The 6,380-nt window shown below is 43.6% G+C and overlaps 1 protein-coding gene across 4 annotated transcripts in view; it reads left to right on the top strand.

Moving 5' to 3' along the window:
• Nucleotides 1-5,929: 5,929 nt before the first annotated feature.
• Nucleotides 5,930-6,380, top strand: part of HMGXB4 (HMG-box containing 4) — a 33,467-nt gene continuing 33,016 nt past the window's right edge. For 2 of the 4 annotated variants that reach the window (XR_006336800.1, XM_043882682.1), the window contains exon 1: nucleotides 5,930-6,070. The gene's annotated coding sequence lies outside the window, so the exon portion shown is untranslated. The remainder of the gene's footprint in view (nucleotides 6,071-6,380) is intronic. The other 2 variants (XM_043882687.1, XM_043882686.1) reach the window with 2 other exon arrangements.

The raw sequence follows: 6,380 nt of genomic DNA, 5'->3' as shown, positions 1-6,380 counted from the left end.
TGGTAAAGGTAATGATATGCACTAGGTTATAGTATTTCCAGGCTTCCCAGGTGGTAAAGAACTTTGCTAGTGGTAAAGAACTCACCTGCCAATGCAGGAGACATAATGAGGGTTCAATCCCTGGGTCAGGAAGATCCCCTGGAGGAGGGCATGGCAATCCACTCCAGTTTCTTGCCTGGAGAATCCCATGGACAGAGAGCCTGGTGGGCTACAGTCCATAAGGTCGCAAAAATTCACACACAACTGAAGCGACTTAGCACACACGCATAGCATTTTCACTCCTAGCAGACTTCTCGAGGAAGCTCTCACAATTGCACAGGGCACTCAAACAAGATTGCCGCACTACTGCTTATAACTGTTTTTCAGTATTTATTTATTTGGCTGTGCTGGGTCTTAGTTGTGGTATGTGAGAGATTCAGAATTCAGGATCTTTAGTTGCAACACTCAAACTCTTAGTTGCAGCATGTGGGATATAGTTCCCCGATCAGGAATTGAATCAGCCCCCTGAATCAGGAGCTCTGAATCTTAGCCATTGGGCCACTAGGGAAGTCTCTAATAATTTTTTAAACGGATACAATGTAAATGCCCAAAGTGATGAAAATGAAAAAATAAAATCTGGTACACTGCCACCATAGAATACTAAGCAGCTATGAAAATAAATCACTTCATGTACGTGTATCAACACAGATGGACAGTGAAGGCAAAATTTGTGTGTGCGCACTTTGCAGCTGGGTTTCTGAGTTTGGTATTTCATGCCTTCTTTCTTTTTTTTCTCTGATCAGTCCAGCTAGAAATTTACCCATTTTATAGATCTTCTCAAAGGACAACCTTTTGAAAATAAACCTTTATTTGGAATAATTTTAGGCTTACAGAAAACTTGCAAAGATAGTTGAGGAAGTTCTCATACACCCCTCACTCTGCAGTTTCAGGTTCCCCTTGTGTTACTATGTCACATTACTGTTGTATATTTGTCAAAATATAAGAAACCAACAATGATACATTATTATTAATGAAAGTCTAGACTTTGGATGTTCCAGGTTTTCTATTAATGTCCTCGTTCTGTTCCAGGATCCAATACACTGTAAAGATTACCACTTTGCATTTTGTTGTGTTCGTGTCTTCTGGTCTGTGACTGTTTTTCAGCCTTCCCTCATTTTTCACGACCTTGACAGCCTTGAGGAGTACTGGTCAGGTGTTTTGGAGATGGTCCCTCAATTTGGGTGTATCTGATGTATTTTATCGTGATTTGGCTGCAGTGATGGATTTAAGGGAAGAATGTGTGCTCAGTCGCTTGGTTGTGTCTGACTCTTTGCGACCCCATGGACTGCAGTCCATCAGGTTCCTCTGTCTATGGAATTTTCCAGGCAAGAATACTAGAGCAGGTTGCCATTTCCTACTCCAGGAGATCTTCCTGACCCAGGGATCAAATCTGCGTCTCCTGCAGTGACAGGCAGATTCTCTACCACTGAGCCACCTGAGAAGCCAGGGGAAGAATACCTCAAGGTAAAGTGTCTTTCTCATCCTGTCATATCAAAGGTAACTAGTATCACTTGGTTAAGGTACTGCTTGTCTGAATTCGACATCTACAATTACTACCTTCTCTCTCCATGACTGTAGTCTTCAGAATTGAGTCACTAAGTCTAGCCAACTCTCAAATGGAAAGGCGGGAATTAAGCTCGACCTCCTGGTGGGGGCCAGGAGTGCCTGCATATATTACTTGGGGTTTTTCTACAATGCATAATTTTCTCTTTCCCCCATTTATTTCTCTATTCAATCATTGATATCATTACGAACTCCTGTATATTTATTTTATAACCTTGGTTATGATCCAATAGATACCATTTAGTTAGTTTCTTGAATTGCTCCAGCTCTGACCATTGGGAGCTCTTTCAGGTCAATTCATCTGTCCCTTTGACATACTCTCGCCCCGCCCCACCATCCCCCCAACACACACACCCTCCATTTCTCTTTGTGAAGAACTCTTACTTTCTGGTACTGCAGAATGCTTCAGGCTCATTTGTACTTTCTCTTCCCCAGCTCTGGAATCAGTTTTTCAGCTTCATTTCTTTTCTCTATCGTTCATCTGCTTTCCATTTTAATGATTTCTGCCCTTCCTCTATTATTTCCTCGCTTCTGCTTATTTTCACTTTAATTAATTTCTCTAATTTTTTTTTTTGGCTGCACTGTGCAGCATCCAAGATCTTAGTTCCCCACCCAGGGATTGAACCCATACCCCTGCAGTATAAGCACAGAGTCCCAACCACTGGACCACTAGGGAAGCCACCAACCCACTGATAATTTCTTAAAGTGAAAGTTGATGTTATTGACTTGAAACTCTGAGACCTGTCTTTTGCTGACCTTTTCAGTACCATACATTTTAGTACTATAAATCTTCCTCGGAGCCCTACTTTAACTGCATCCCACACATTTTGATATGTTTTGTGTTTTTTGTTTTCATTCAGTTCAATATACTTCCTAATTTCCCTTTTGACTCATTTTTGGATGTCTGTATGATTTGAAGGTACATTATTTAATCTCCAGATAGTTGGGAATTTTCCATAGAGAAATTATCTCTAGGTCACTGATTTCTAGCTTAGTTCCATTATAGTGAGAGCATATTTTACATGACTTGAATCCTTTCTAAATTTATTAAGACATTTTTTATGGCTCTATCTCAGTAAATGCTCCATGTGCTCTTACAAAGCATGTATGTTGTTGGGTGGCACATGCTAGTAAAGTAATGCTTAAAATTCTCCAAGCCAGGTTTCAACAATACGTGAACCATGAACTTTCAGATGTTCAAGCTGAATTTGGAAAAGGCAGAGGAACCAGAGATCAAATTGCCAACATAGCTGGATCATCAAAAAAGCAAGAGAGTTCCAGAAAAATATCTATTTCTGCTTTATTGACTACACCAAAGCCTTTGACTGTGTGGATCACAATAAACTGTGGAAAATTCTGAAAGACATGGGAATACCAGACCACCTAACCTGCCTCTTTAGAAATCTGTATGCAGGTCAGGAAGCAACAGTTTGAACTGGACATGGAACAACAGACTGGTTCCAAATAGGAAAAGGAGTATGTCAAGGCTGTATATTGTCACCCTACTTATTTAACTTACATGCAGAGTACATCATGAGAAACACTGGGCTGGATGAAGCACAAGCTGGAATCAAGATTGCTGGGAAAAATATCAATAACCTCAGATATACAGATGAAACCACCCTTATGGCTGAACGTGAAGAACTAAAGAGCCTCTTGATGAAAGTGAAAGCAGAGAGTGAAAAAGCTGGCTTAAAGCTCAACATTCAGAAAAAAAGATCATGGCATCTGGTCCCATCACTTCATGGCAATTAGATGGAGAAACAGTGGAAACAGTGGCAGACTTTATTTTCTGGGGGCTCCAAAATCACTGCAGATGGTGACTGCAGCCATGAAATTAAAAGATGCTTACTCCTTGGGAGAAAAGTTATGACCAACCTAGACAGCATATTAAGAAGCAGAGATGTTACTTTGCCAATAAAGGTCCTTCTAGTCAAGGCTATGGTTTTTCCAGTGGTCATGTACAGATGTGAGAGTTGGACTATAAAGAAAGCTGAGCGCTGAAAAATTGATGCTTTTGAACTGTGGTGTTGGAGAAGACTCTTGAGAGTCCCTTGGACTGCAAGGAGATCAAACCAGTCAATCCTAAGGAAATCAGTCCTAAATATTCATTGGAAGGACTGATGTTGAAGCTGAAACTCCAATACTTTGGTCACCTTATGCAAAGAGCTGACTCATTTCAAAAGACCCTGATGCTGGAAAAGATTGAAGACGGGAGGAGAAGGGGACAACAGAGGATGAGATGGTTGGATGGCATCACCGACTCAATGGAAATGAGTCTGAGTGGACTCCGGGAGTTGGTGATGGACAGGGAGGCCTGGCGTGCTACAGTCCATGGGGTCGCAAAGAGTCGGACATGCCTGAGCGACTGAACTGAACGGAAGCCAATTAACATGCTGCTCAAGGTTTTAGTGGCATTTCTGATTTTGTGTTTATTGAGAGAGAGTTGTTGAAATATCTGATATAATTGTGTTTGTCTGTTTCTCCCTACAGTTCTTCTGACAACAATCTCTAATTTTCCTTAATGTTCTGCCTGACCTACTCTTGAGTGAGGATGTGACCTAATTTAACCAATCAGCATACCCCATGCCTTTGCTCATACTGATTGCTTTCTGTTTGGACATATGCATCAATTCAGGAAAGAAGAGTCAATCCCTTGATATCTACCAAAACAAACAGGAAAAAGAAACTTTCTCTCCAGGGATGTTGCTAGCAATAAAGATAATAAAGCCTGGAACTATTGGAGTCACCACCTGGAGCCTGAGAATAAAGCCAGTTCAGAAGAAAGCACCAAAGTGAGATGTCAAGAGACCAGCTGGAGCTCCTCCCTGGATCCAGCCACAGCTGAATGCACTGGACACCTCAATAATGTTAGCCAATAAATTCTCATTTTCTGCTGAGCTATTTTGAATTGGGTTTCTGTCACTTACAACTAAAAACATCCTGACCAATATTGAAGAAGAGAAAAATACATTCTTGAGACTCTTAAATACTTAGCAAGGATGCTAATGTCAGGTAAGGTGTCCCAGAAGTTTGGTGAAACTCATTGCCAGTCTTTTAGGTGAGCAGGATAAGGGCTGTGCAGAAGGTCATTATGCTAGAGTTATTTTGTGTGCGCGTGTGTGTTTACATTTGAGGGATATATTCAACAACTCTGTCTCAAGTATTTTCATATCTCAGCATCTCACACTTGTAAGAATAGTAATTAAACAGAATCTGATCTTCTACATAGCATAGAGGAAGAAAGAGCATGATATGGCGAAAACAGCAGTGAACCAAGAGTCCAATAACCTGGTATCTAATCCTAATCTGATCACTAATTGACAGTATGGGTTGAGACAAATCCCTTGCCCCTCTTGACCTCAATTTGTAAGTCTGTAAAGTGATAAGAATGACTATATCTTCAAGCACCTGTCCAATTCTGGAATGAACAGCCTGCTAGGATAGAGGTTCCTAATCTTTGATAGGATCTAAACCCCAGAAAAACACACATATGGGCAAACACATAATTTTGCATAGAGTCTCATGGGTTTCACAACTCTAGAAGCCATTCTATATCTCTAAACTCCCTGCTCCACAGAAACTATGACACTAGCTTCTGCTTGGACTCCTTCTGGTGACAGGGAGCTCACTACCTTCCAAAGTGGTCAAACATAACTGAACTGCGCTGGAAAAATTAATTCGTCTTCATATTGAACTAAGAGCTGTACACTGTAACTTCTACCCATTGGTCTAAATTCTCCAGAGCAAAATGGGGGGAAAAACAAAACAGAACACTTTACTCTTCATTTCTCTGAAAACTGTTTCTAACTTTGAAATACAAACGATTTATGGGGAGAAATGCAGATGACTTGCCATGCAAATTATTTTACAGTGCATTGTTACAAAGATATACTCTGCCTCCCTCATCCCAAATACGCCAATCATCTAAATGCAGATGCTAAACTCCAGACAAGCAGCACTGATATTAATCTGCACGGTTTTGCAAAGACAGGAGTTATTGTATAAAAATATCTCGAAGGAAACAGCAGAGTCTTTTGGAAAGAGCACTTCAGTAAGAATCAGAAGTCTTAGAAGTGGTTGGTAGACTGTCTTGCAGTCCAATTACCTGTGTATCCTTGGGCAAGTCACTTAACCCCTCCCTCTGAACCCCATTTCTCATCTATAAAATGTGACAGAGCCTACCTCACAGCGATGCAGCGAGGATCAAATGCTGTCCTATTCGTAAAGCTTCTAGCCCAAGCCTGACACAGAACAAATTCTTACTACAGACTAGCTCCGGGGCTCAGCAAGCCCAGCGTCTCATTCGATGCGCTCGGCGCTCTTGCACCAGCGGGATTCCCCTTCCCAAGCAGAGTCTGCGCTCTGCGCTCGACTGAGGCTCCCTGGTCGCTCGCGCTTTTCTCTCCTTCTCCAAGATGGCGGCGGTCGGCGGCGCTGAGGCGGGATCCGGGCGAGCCTAGTGAAGGTAGCGGCGAGCGGAGCCCCCACGAGGCCGAGCTAGGCCCCCACCCCCAGGCGGCAGCGGCCCCGCCCCGCCGCCACCCGCCGCCTCGGGCCGCGACACCGCCCCGAGAGCGCCCCGGGCCCTTCGCGGCCTAGCCCAGGGGCCGAGCCGGGGACTGGAGTAGCGGCCGCAGTCCGCCCCCGGGAAGGGGCTGGAGCGGGCCGGAGGAGGAAGGCGGGCGGGAGCTGTTCAAATGGGGAAGGCGGGAAAGTGCGGGCCGGGAGGGGGCGTGCGGCCGCCCCGGGGGCCCGCGGGCCGAGGCCGCCCCTCC

This window comes from Cervus elaphus, chromosome 22 (assembly GCF_910594005.1).
Source record: "Cervus elaphus chromosome 22, mCerEla1.1, whole genome shotgun sequence".
NCBI lineage: Eukaryota > Metazoa > Chordata > Mammalia > Artiodactyla > Cervidae > Cervus > Cervus elaphus.
The sequence above is the reverse complement of the archived record's forward strand: the minus strand, read 5'-3'. Positions and strand labels throughout refer to the sequence as shown.